Source organism: Rhinolophus ferrumequinum, chromosome 17 (genome assembly GCF_004115265.2).
Source record: "Rhinolophus ferrumequinum isolate MPI-CBG mRhiFer1 chromosome 17, mRhiFer1_v1.p, whole genome shotgun sequence".
In the NCBI taxonomy this organism is placed as follows: domain Eukaryota; kingdom Metazoa; phylum Chordata; class Mammalia; order Chiroptera; family Rhinolophidae; genus Rhinolophus; species Rhinolophus ferrumequinum.
The window spans coordinates 4,980,929-4,993,721 of NC_046300.1; the positions used below are offsets into that span (position 1 = coordinate 4,980,929).

General features: G+C 45.4%; 1 long non-coding RNA gene across 1 annotated transcript in view; it reads left to right on the forward strand.

Annotated features, from left to right (window-relative positions):
* Positions 1-12,793, forward strand: part of LOC117036631 (uncharacterized) — a 39,303-nt gene that overhangs the window by 15,961 nt on the left and 10,549 nt on the right. Inside the window, exon 2 of the long non-coding RNA XR_004425423.1 lies at positions 10,333-10,433. This is a non-coding gene — a long non-coding RNA (uncharacterized LOC117036631). The remainder of the gene's footprint in view (positions 1-10,332; positions 10,434-12,793) is intronic.

Below are 12,793 nucleotides of genomic sequence, written 5' to 3' on the forward strand. Positions count from 1 at the left end.
CCCTCAGCTCTCTTTTCTCCATGGTGGGGCTGCACGGCCTTTCCTGGGCACTCAGCAGCCCCCAAGCACCCAGACCAGTGCGGTCCACCCTCAGAGACTTCAGGCATCTTCACTCAGTTACTCAGGTGATCTGTTTGTTCTTCTTATGACCGGTGCTGCCTGGGATATTGTGTCCCAGTAAAGAAATCAAATCGCCACTTCCAACACAGCTCCATTTTCTGGTTCCTTCTCTCATTATCATTCATAATAGTGAGAATGGCGAACTTCCACAGCCCTTCCTAGTCAGTTCGTTCAACTAGGGTTGATCTGTGACTGCTTGGGACAAGTCCACCAGATTCCAAAGGGGAGAAGACAGGATCCTGCTCCTGAGCAGCTTACAGACCCCCCACACACCATGCTCAGCACCTTACCTGCCATCCCACCTCATCCCCAGAACAACCCAAGCGGTAGGGACTATCATTAGTGCCCATTTTATAGATGAGGAGACTGAGTCACAGAGAAGTTAAGCAACTGGCCCAAGGCCACACTTCTCAGCACTTGGCAAGGGTGGGATTTGAACCTGTCTGATCCCAAAGCCCAAGTTCTTAACTAGTACCCTCCCTTCCCTGCACTCCTCCCGCCCCCTCTCTTTCTCTTTCTGAATTTCTGGAGCTCTCCTTTGACGTCTATGACCAGGGCCTTATCCTGCGGGTGGACTGCTCTTTCTACACCCCATGCTCTGCTGTGGCTACAGCTCATCTTCCTGTTCTTACATTCCCTGTCATCTGTTGGCCTGGTTTCCCCCTGTCACAGCCCTGTGTGCTCTTTGGAGCTGAAGTTTCACCTACTGCCTGAGGTCCAGCCTGTCTGTCACTCAAAGGGGCAGGCTTTTTCTCTTCTAGAACTATCGCCATTTCTTCTCCGTCTACTCCACTTGCCCGCCGCTGACCCTTGGATTCCCAGCGGGGTGACAGGGTGCAGAGTAGGCGCTGCGGTGACACAAAGAGTGACTGAAAAACCTGAAGTTCTCCTAAGAGTTGTGACTTTAAGGAAGTGTTTGTCAAAGGGGGTGGTACCACCCTTAGGGGCTGTTTCCTTGTGATGGTGCTTTGGGTTCTCACAAGGATTGCAGGGTGCGAGGGTGGAGACGGGGAAGTCTTGTGTCTTGTTGTTTTGGGGGCCAGTGTGAGACAGACTTGCAGGGCAAAGAGTCATCTTGTGTCCCCTCAAGGTTTGAAATGTCCCACCAGACATTTACACAAACTCAGTTTATTATTATTCGAGCATAGATCCTAAATGTTTTTTAAATATAAATACAAACACCAGCTTGGTTTTAATAGCCACCAAGCTTCCCAGAAATGCCACTACTGTGATGAATGAAAGGAAAACTCTAGCAATTGACCAAGAGTTGTTCTCCATTTTGGAAAATGACATTGTTAATGGCAGGACCACACATGGGATCTTAGCACCACACAATTGTGTCCGTCTTCACTGATAGCTCCTTCATTCATGAAGGTTTTATGTATGCCTCTTTAGCCCTTATTGGAAATAGCAAACGTAAAGCAAAACGGGCCACAATGTTCAGCAGAATATTGTCTCACTCCTCTGAAGTCCAGATGCAGTCATGAAAAGTAGGTGCAGACCTTTGACTACTCACTGTCTTCTTGAATCATCTGAGTGCTTTCATATTGAAATACATATTGTACTATAAACTATATCTTTTATTTCTTGCAAATATGGCATTTAAAACAATATATTGGTTTTTAGAAATTATTTGTCAGTAGATTGCACTATATATGAATTTCAATTCAGGATAGGAAAGGTAATGTTACAAACATATTTGTTTTTTTAAAAAAAGGGATTGTGGTGGAACTAAGAACTACAGTTTTAAGGAAATGACTCTTTTTTTTCATGCCAGAATTTATACACCAAATAAATCATAATCCCATCTAAGCTTCCTTGGTGACCAAGGAGTTATTTTGTTGGCCATTTTTGCTCCAAAGACTTTTGATTTTCTTCTCATGGAACTGTCTTCAGAGGCAACACAGGATTTTATTTGTTCCCCTCCAGAGAATTTTCTAGAGTTCTGCTCATTGAGGGGAAATTTTGATTTTTGAAAAGAACCAGCAGTTTTTCAGAGCCAATCGTCACGACTCAGGTGGCTGATCAAGCTGGATGAGGATATCCTTGGTGGCAGATTGTGAGACAGGTGACAGGATTGTTTCATCCGTCTTTGCATCTCTGCTCCCGCACAGTACGTGGCACGCAATAGACGCTTGGTGTTGAGCCGAATTGGATCGAATGTGCAGCCTGAGCTTGGGGTAAGATTACTGAATCCACGTGTGTGTGTCGCACTGCATTTGAGTCATACAGAGGCAGGCTCTACAGCAGAAAATGAAGCGTCCTCCTTTGGGTATCAGTGAAAACATCTAAAAGCTGGTACAGTGGGGCTACATACAGCCCAACAGGAGTGGACACTGCTGTGACCAGCGGGTAAGCCCGTGTTGGTGCGTTCCAGTGGAAAATCAGCACCGCTCTTCCCTGTACATCCAGCGGCCAGAGGGAACTGTTGGGGGCAATGGCGGGTTTCGAAAGTTCTCTCCTTACAGGAAACACCATTGACAACTTCGTGAGCATCCTTCCAGACTTCAAATGTGTCCACCGAAGGTGTGCGCAGCCCATTTAGAACCACTGTGTGATCAAGTGTTTTGAGTAGTTTGGCTCAGAAGGGAATTTCAAAGCAAGAATGCCAAAGGTGTTTTTGCAGATGGGAAAACAAGAGGACAATTTTAGTGGAAAGCGTGCTTTCTGATGTATGAGTTCTCATGAATACATTTCTCCTCCTCTTTCGAAAGGCACTGGAACTTTGGAGTTGGTAGATTTGAGTTCAAATTTCAGTGGGGAACAAGAGCTTATATTCCAGGGCAGGAGACCAACACTACACAGGTGAGCAAATAAGGAAACAACGTCAACATCACTTACAATTGGGGTAAATGTTTTGAAGGATAGAAACAATGCAATGGTTTAGAGCAGGGATGTCAAAACTGCGGCCCGCGGTTATCCATTGTTAATTGGCCCGCAGCAAATTCCAAAAATATATTTAGTTTACTTAAATAAACCAGGAGAGGCAATACGTACTTCACCTCGAGTGAGTGGCCCGGCTGTTTGTGTATTTTACCGCATAGGGCCCTTGGTGAAAAACGTTGAAAAAAGTTTGGACAGCCTTGGGTTAGAGACTAGAAGAAGAAGGTCACTTTCGGTAGCATCATCGGGGAAGGCCTCTCTGAGGAGGTGACCCCTGAATCGAGACCACAGACCGTGCAAAGGCCCTGTGGTAGGAGAGGGTTTGGTGTGCTTGAGGAACTACAAGAGACACAAAAGATAGTGACAAACCAGGAGAGTCCTGGGAGGTGAGATCAGAGCAGCAGGCAGGGACCAGACCTTGTAGGCAGACAAGGACTCCATGATAAGGAGTTTGAATTTTATTGTAAAGGGAGTGACTTGTTCTGGTTTGGTTTTAAATGACCATCTAGACAATGAGTGAGAGAAAGCCAAGGGTCAAAGCATGGAGACCAGTGAGGAGCCATTGTCGTTGCCCAGGCGATGGCTTGGAAGAGAGTGGTGCTGTGGAGAGGGGAAGAAGTGCATTCAAGATCTCTTTCTGAGATAGATCCAACAGGATTTGCTGATGAAGTGACGCGGGTATGTGTTTGTATGTAAGAAAGGGACCACCAGTAAAGGGCCAATGCCTAGCATTTGGACCTGGGTAACTGTGCAGATGGTGGTACTACTTATAGAAACAGGGAAGATAGGTGAAGAACAAGTTAGGAAAGCAAAGGGGTCAGGAAAACGAGGATTTGTTTTATGGTCAAATCCATTTTGAAATGCCTCTTTGACACCCAAGTGAGATACCAAGTAGGCAGCTGGATAAATACATTTAGAGTTTCAGGGACGCATCTGTCTGGAGATATAAATTTCAGACTAATCCACGTATATTTAAAGCCTAAAGAGTTGACATTGAAAGGTGGCTGTGTTTTCCAGTTTTTAAACATCGTTATTGCAAAGTCTGTGAGTGATAATAAAAAGACCTTTGAGAGGGAGAAGGGAGGGGAGAGAGAGAAAACGACAGAGAGCCCGATTCCAATTTTCTCTCTAGGCTCCATCTTGCAACAAAACAAGCTCTAGCTTTTGCAAATACTTGAGAGGGGGCGCTTGGGTGAGACCTGGGACACACGCACCACCTGCTGGACATTTCGTAGCATTTTCCAACACACCCTTCTGGGCAGAAAGTTTTTAGTTCAAGAATATGAGCTGCCATGGGAATACCAAATAAATCAGGGTCCAGCTAGCCGCCCCGCTAACTAAGTCTCTCACTGAGAAGATCGTAAGCGCCATGGATGTGGTGGGATAGTGGGGGACCCTGGGTTTGGAGCAGAGAGCGCGGGCTTGAATCTGGCCTTGGCTTAAGCAAATGGCAAGTCTCTACCTCTGGACTCCAGAGCAGCGTGTCCAATGAACCTTTCTGTGGTGACAGGAATGTCCTATATCGGCCCTGTTCCGTGTGAGAGCCACTAGCCACCTATGGCTGTCGAGCCCTTGAAATGTGGCTGGTGTCACTGAGCAACGGATGTTTTCCATTTCAATGACTTCAAATTTAAGTTTAAATAACCACGCATGGCTAGTGACTGCCATACTGGACAAGGTAGTTCAAATGACTCAGTTTCCTCATCTGTACAATGGGGGTGACAACTCCTACCTATGCGTTTTGTGCAAGCTAAATGAGATAATTTGGGAAAACATCTAGGATGGTGCATGGCTCATGACAGGCGCTTGTGATGTGTGTTTGGATATACACCCCCATATATCCAAATCCTCCCCCCATATATCCATATATCCACCCGTCACTAAATTCATCTCTACATTTTTCTTTAATCTCCTGCCGTGAATCCAAAAGGAAAAACCTGGGATATTCATGAGCACCACAGGTCTGCCGCTCTTAAAAACCTTCTGTTGGAAATGAATCAGTCAGTGTGGTGTTTGATATTCTCCCCACCATTTCTGAGACAGGAGTCTGCATCAGCTTATGGTGAGAAAGTCATTCCAGTCAATGAATAATCAAAGGCAAAGCCAAGCAGATATGCTCTTGGCCCCCGTCCTGTGAAGCCACCCACCAGGCACATTGAAGAAATCTGTTCCGGCTTAGCATATTTTCCAGAGGAATCGGTTGTAGTTTTCTCAGACTCTTGGATTGGCTAACCTTCTCTTGGGCCTGTTCCAAGTGAATGAAACAGGGAATGAAGGAAGTTCTGATTTTGGCCTAAGTTTCAGGGAGAGGACCGTGGCATGAGGCTTGACACTGCTGGGAGCAGGACAGATGTTTGCTCATGCCTTTCTGTCCTGAGTGAGGACAACATCGGGGCTTCTGTTGTTTTCCCACGGGGTTCCCTTCTTCTCGGAGAGGGCTACCGGTGACTTAGGGAGAACACCACAAAGTACCATGTAATTAAACTAATCACGGCTGTCGATGCAGGAGGTTAATATTTTAAACCATGGGGTTACGATGCTGTGAAGATAAACAAGAGCCATTCTCTTGAAATGGTTCACTGTGTCGGCTTAGAGTCAGGAGATCTGGGTTTAAGCTCTAGCTTCTCCAGTTGCCCACCGTGTGACCTTGAGCTCGTACTTAAGATCTCTGAGCCTCTGTCTTCTTGTCCGTAAAAACAGCATGACGCTGCCGCCTCAGCAGATGGTTGTGAGGAGAAAGGAGTGTGGCGTTGTAAAGCTCCAGCCTTCGTGTGACGTGGGGACTCAAAAAATGTGGGCTAGTGTTATGTCACCCCTCTGTACTGTGATACAGCTATCCTTCCGAGAGAGAAAAACCCATGACATAGCGTTTTTGTGTCCCCCACTGTGATGGGTTACCGGGTGTTACCCCCAACAAAGCCCACCCTTTCCGCCTGCCCTTGCCTGACAAGGAGAGGACCAGGGATGGGAAATAGAGGCAGAGAGATTTTTGTCTCGCGATGAAGTATATGTTCAGTAGTGTCGTCCAGAGCGGAAATGGGCCGCCTCAGGTGGAGAGACTCAGGTGGTCCCTTATGCACTAACTCGGCCTCATTGTCTTCAAGCTCAGCAGTTTCGGGAGTGCTGAAAACCAGAGTACAAGACAAGCACATCCTCTGAAGGGCTCCTTCTCCTTCTTTTCCTTCCCCCCACCCCTTGCCTTCCTCCTTCCCTCATTTGCTCTTTCTTTCTTCCTTCCTTTGTTTCAGCATCAATATTTTATTTTGGTGTAAAGACAAGAATCTGGAAAATACATTGTATTTGAAATTGTCTCGGTTCTCCCTTACTTTGTGGAAACCCGTCCCCACCCTCCGCTAATCTGTTCCAATTCAAACACTTAAAATCACGGCAGCAAAACAAAAGCCCCAAAAAAGGGAAAGCAGATGGAGAAAGTAGTCTGGGCCCGTAGTGTCAGCCGGTGCGGACCCCCGAGGTGCTGAACAGGAGTTTCTGCTTGTGTTTTCTTCTTTCCTCCTTTCTCTTCAGAGAGGGGGCCTGAAGTAGCTGCTTACGGGAACACTATGAGTTTCCGCTCCTCCCTTCGCTGCCCACAGCGGTGGCAGGAATTAGGCTGTTTTTATCTTTCTTTGAAGCAGTTCTGGGCTAAACACCTGCTTTTGCTTTTGCCACCATCAGCCTCTAGCCAAAGGAAGGAAAGGGAAAGTCTTCTTTCAGACTCCTGACGCCAAACGAGGACCACTTTCACAGACGGTGGGTGACAGAGGGGACATCAGAAGGTCGACCTGGGGCCCTGGACTTCTGCTGACGACACAGCGAGACGGCCCCATGGCCCAAAGCATAACTGGAGGTGCAGGTATAGGAATAGCAGCCAGGGGACCACTGATTCCCTTGGGGAGAGTGGACCTCTGGCTACTTGCCCTGCCCTGTCGTCTTCCATCTCACTCGTCCTTTCAGCAGCGTTCCTCCCGGACCTCCTGGTGCTGCCAGTTCCTCTCCTCAAAGTCACCTGAAAGCATCTCTGGGGTTTCTTTAGGAACCATAGGAGGGGACCCCGTTTCCTGCAACCCAGTCAGTGAGGACCCCTGTGCTGACAGCCCTTGCCTCACTCAATCCCACACGACCTCACCTGAGGTCTTGTAAACAGCTCCCACCTCCTCCCCAGCAAAGGGCCCTGGGCGTTGCTAAGGTGTGCTGGGACCCAGAGACTCTGACGCTTTTTCTCTCTGGGCTCCTGGTATCTGGTTTACTAGGACCTGTTTCCAATCCACCACCCCACCCAGTTTTCTAAGGTTCTGGTATCTAGTTAGGGAAGCCACCTGTACCCCTGTTCCTCTGACCCTCTGGAAAATGACTAATTACAACCAAAACCTGCACATCGATCTCTAATATTACCACCAGCACAGGTGGTAATGACCTCTTGTAGGATGCTGCCGATAAGAACAGAAGCCTCCATGTCTTGAATATTATTAGTGCTTTCCGTGGATGGGCTCCTTTATGTCTCTGAACAGCAAGCAGTATGACATGAATACTATTATTATGCCCACTTTACACATGAGGAAACCAAGGCCCAGAGAAGTTCATCAGCTTGCCCAAAAGCACACAGCTAGTTTAGTTTTGGAAATGAACTTCAAATCCTAGTCTGCCTGACACCAATGTCCGTGATCTTTACCCTTAGACAGACTGCTTCTGGTTATTTCTACTAATCTTTCTAAGATAAATTGTAAAAAGAATTAAAATATGAGCTGGAGCTGAGGAGATGGAAATCTAGGGAAGTGTTAGCTACTATAATGATTTAACCCCCAATTTCAGTGGCTTAATACAGTAAAAATGTATTTGTTCCTCATATAACAATCTAATGAATGTGTTTCTGGTGGCTTTCCTCCATGTGGTGATTCAGGGACCCAGGCTTGTCTCATCTCATGGCTCTGCCATCCCCTTGGAGACCTCTGCATCCAGGAGCAAGGAGAGAGAGAAGAAATGGCACACCCTCTCCTTAACTGCCTTGGCCCAGAAGTGACGCACACAACTTCTGCTCACTTTCTACTGGCCAGCGCTCGTCGTGTAGCCTGGCACAAATGAAGGGGTGTTGGGCAATGTAGTACTTCCCTAGCAGCCACTTCTCAGCTTCAACTCTGCACCATGGGATGGGGCATAAAGTGTAGGGTAAAAAGTTAGCTACTTCTGCCCCGCCTTGATGATCTTTTATCTCACAGAAGTTCCTTCTATCCCCAGATTCCTTCTTTCTCATAGGTGCTATGATTTCACAATTCAGTTTGTCTGGAATGCATGGGGATTTGACGAAGCCTTGACAGTCCTTTTAGTATGGTAATATTCTTGTGAGAAATGACCAAGACAGACTGTGTCTGTGGTCAGTGTACTCTGTGGCCGATGTTTTCAGCATCTGAGAAGTGAGTGTCTGGATCTTTCCATGGTTCAGTCAGTGGGCTCCACTGCAGCGTTCCAACAGGAGGGCCAGACGGACTGCAGAGGCAGCAGCCTCGCTTGGGCTCTGTGGCTCATTGGAGACAGAGGCACTCTAAGACATGGTTTTTATATAATGTTTAGAAATAAGCATCTGAGAAGTGTGGAAACATGCCGTCCTGATTTACTTAGCTCTATCGCTAAGCACTGGCATTATCACCATCTGCCGAATGTGGAAGTTGTTTAAAAATGAGTCACCTGGCACCAAAAGCCATTTCTGCGCGGAAACTTCCAACACACACACAAAACCCTTCCCTTAGTATCAGCGAAAAGTTTCCACTGCTTATGAATTCTAAGAAGGCTAAGAGAGCTTGAGTTCCCCCAAGTGGCATTTGGTTATTTATCCTCCAGCACACAGATGTCAAATGCCCTCAACCTTGCTGGTACACTTGCTTTTCAAGGATGCTGAATTATGTCACGTGTACAAATGCAAAGTTCTGTCTCAACTCATGTGAGTGCTGGCTGGATTAGACTGCTTCGACTCTCTGTCCCATCTGACACTCAGTATTTCTGTGATAGTTGGCACCTTAACCAATGAGAAATGCGACAGGTTGAAACATAATAAAATCATCTCTCACACATCCAAAAACATGCTAAACTTCTCCCCAGTGAAGGACTCAAAGTCCCTTTACCCATTTTGGGGTGATGTTCATTTTTTTGTCTAACTGAGTCATATTGTCCCTGTGGTATCCTGTAATGTAAATACTGCAATATTCTGTAACTTAAATACTAAAATATATCCTGTGACTTAAATACTGAAAAAGTACTTAAATGCTGAAATACAAAATAATAGAATTACTATTAGTACATCTTTTGTATTAACGATGGTAGGGAAGAGGGGAAGAAAACTATTGATTTGTACATGAGTAAGTACGAGTATATTTGTGTTAAAATAAGGAGGACACGCTCCTGTTGCAGTCCTGGTTTCTGCAGCTGCACGGCTGCACGGTCATAGCTGATGTTTAGACTTGCCTTCTTCCACTCTGCAGTCCGTCCGTATTCCTCTTCCCCTGAGCAAGCCCGCGGTGATGGCTCCTTGCCAGAGTCCAAACCTTCATTCCTAACCCACTTACCGCGTAACCCACAAAGCTGTCAGTTTTATGCGGGGCCTGGAACAGAAGAGAGCAGGATCAGGCTGCAGACCAAATAGTGTTTGAAGTGTCTGCAGCGGAGAGCTGCTGTGTGAAGCCCTCTTGGTGAATCACAGCATGGAAACTTAGGATTTGTGGGCGAAGCGGCATCATCCTCTGCAGGTAAACCCTCCTTTTAAGAGGCCGTGGGGTTGGCTGCCGGGCCTCTGTGGAGACGGAACGCTTGCCCCTGCCCGGTCCACTGAGTTGCTACGCGGCCTGAGCTGACCATAAGAACGGGGTGTGTGCTGGCCAACACCAGAGCACGTGTCAACCTTTGAGAGTCCAGCCAATTTCATCACAAGGACTTCTGTAAAAGTGACTAGGAGACCTGAGTTATTTATGCGCCAGCCAGCTGGGTGACTGGAGCATCCACCTTCCTCATCTGTAAAGTAAGGACCCTGTTCTCACTGAAGAAGGATCCAGCAAACCCGGTGGAGGGCAGGAGCCAACCACCTGCGTGTACAGAGCAGTAGGTTTCTCGGTTGGAATTTCTGCCCAAAGATTCCATGGCCAGTTTGTTTCGCCCGTTTATGCCAATTGCTCTCTTGCCTGACTTCTTATCATTCTTAATATTCTAACGTGCGTGTGTCGGGCAGGTGAGGGGAATATCTGTGAGGAGAGCATCTGTATTGTTGCCAAAAGTTGTCATAAATATATATCGTACATAGAATATAACTATAAATATAAAAACATGTCAAACCCCTTTTTATTGCAGATACTTGTTAATATATCACCTGGAGCCAGGTTTCCATGGAATTCAGGTTGGGAGATGGTGTTATGATGTACTCTCCCAGGGAGAAGCAGTTGTGAAAATTGGTGAGTCCAATGTCTGGATTTATGCATGAGAATTTTTATAGAAAAAAAAAGTGTTTGGGTGGTGAACACACAATGTAATTTATAGATGATGTGATACAGAATTGCACACCTGAAATCTATGTAATTTTACTAACAATTGTCACCCCAATAAATTTAAAAAATAAAATTTAAAAAAAAGTGTTTAAGTTAAAACTCTACCTCTAGTTTTAACTTCACTTTAAGTTAAAAGGAGCCAAAGATGAAATTCCTTGTGTGTATTGCGACTCAAATCAGTTAAGTGTCTCACACTGGTGAGCTCCCGGTTAGATGCTTGCAGGACCTAGCCGTAGTTCCCTAAAGTTGTTTTTAAATGCCTATTGTCTACTTTAAATGATGAGCACGTTAGCTCCTGCCACGCTAAAGCAGCCTCCATCTTCCAGTGTGATAATGAAGCATCTGATAGATGGCTGGAGCCTGGGCGCTGGGGATGGGGGCTGAGTGCCAGAGTGGAGGGGTTCTGATGGGGTGAGTTAGAAGGCATTGGCTGTCAGCCTGACCAGCCACCTCCCTAGTGCCCTCGCCACCTCCTCACCTGGGATGCAGAAGCAGTGAAGAGACTGAGCTTAAACCTGAAATGACTGGGCAAACCTGGACTTGAGGTTTTATCTTCTGCCATGCAACAGAACAAGAGTGCAACAGAGATTACATGAAACTGTGAACCAATAAACAAAGGTCCCCTTGAGGCTTGTGGGCTCCGGTGTCTGTGAGAATTTATACTCCCCCTCTTGTATGAGTGTTTAGGAATAACTGTAGTGTGAGCTGAGACTCGCTGAACTCAGCTGCGTGCCAGACCCTAAGCGAAGCAAGTTTCTTACGTGAGGGAGTTCATCTAATGCTCACTAGGGTCCCGGCAGGCAAACACCGTGACTCACATTTTACAGAGCAGCAAAACTAATGGGTTCACGGAAGTGAACTCACAGAATCCAAGTCACTGCACTGGGGCCAAGTTCAGGACGCTGGACAATGAGGAGCTGGTTTCAGATCCAAGACCCCCTGCTGTGGAAGTCAGCGGGCCCCCAACCTCTGAGCCATCCTGTCCGCTAAACACCTCGCTTTTAACACATCTTGCCTTCTGTTGTAGTTTCAGGATACCCTACTTTTCCAACTAGATTATAACATTCTTATGGGCACGGCTGTGTCTGATTTATCTTATAAATTTTTCACTGAGGTATAACTTACTACCACAAACACAAATTGTCGGATGTATGTGTGTGTAATCACCCAAATCAAGATATTTAAAACATTCCAGCACCAAAGAATTTTCTCCTGAGCTCCAGCCTAGTCCAAATGGTGACAAGGATAACTACTCTTCTTATTTCTACCACCGTAAATTATTTTTGCTTGTTCTTGAACATCATATAAATGAGATCATACAACTATATTAGTATTTTATTACCTTACGTGACTTAGCACAATCATTTGTGTTTACTTGCTAAGAAATGTTGACTAAATGTTTAAGGAATGCATGAAGCGCCCTTACTCCTGGTGGCACACAAAAATTTTCATAAAGATAAACCTAGATAAACCTGTGCATATATAACATATTGTTGATATATAATATATATTGTATATGCATGTGGATGTGTGTATGTATGCATACATGAAAAGCTGTGCAGTCGTTCATCTCCATAACAGCACCCGGCACACTGTTTTTGGAGTCTGTTCAATTGCCTCCCCTACTACCGGTGAGGCCCTCAGAAGCACAGTTAGTCTTCACCTAGCACATATTTCACAGTCAGTGAGTGTTTGTAGAACGAATGAATAAACCATTCACTGTTTCCAGGTACTTATTGTCTATTCTTATGTACTCTTTTAAGTGTTGCTTTTGCCCTTTTAAAATTGGATTACTAGTCTTCTATTACTGAACTGTAGGAATTCTTTGCAAACCCTCCATAGAAGTCCTTTGTCTGGTAGATGTTTTGCAAATGTAACTCCCAGTCTATAGCCTGCTTATACCTTTTTCTTAATTGTGTCTTTGATGAGCAGAAGTTTTTAATTTTAAAGAAGTCCAACGTATCAAATTTTTTTGTGTGATTTTGCTTTCTGTGACCTAAGAAACTTTTGCTTACCCTCAAGTCCTGACACTATTCTTCTATATTTACCTCTAAAAGGTTTATGCTTTTACCTTTCATTTACCAAAGGTAATGCTAAAGGTGTATGATGAATATTCTTTTAATTTAGTTGTAACTTTCAAAAATAAATATTTATGGTTACTTTCAATTCATGGCAAGTAATATTTGTTTTCTACTTAGGGAAGAAGTGTATAGTTTCTTTTTCAAATAAACTTATTAAAGCTAAAAAAAGTGAGAATGAAAGTCTTA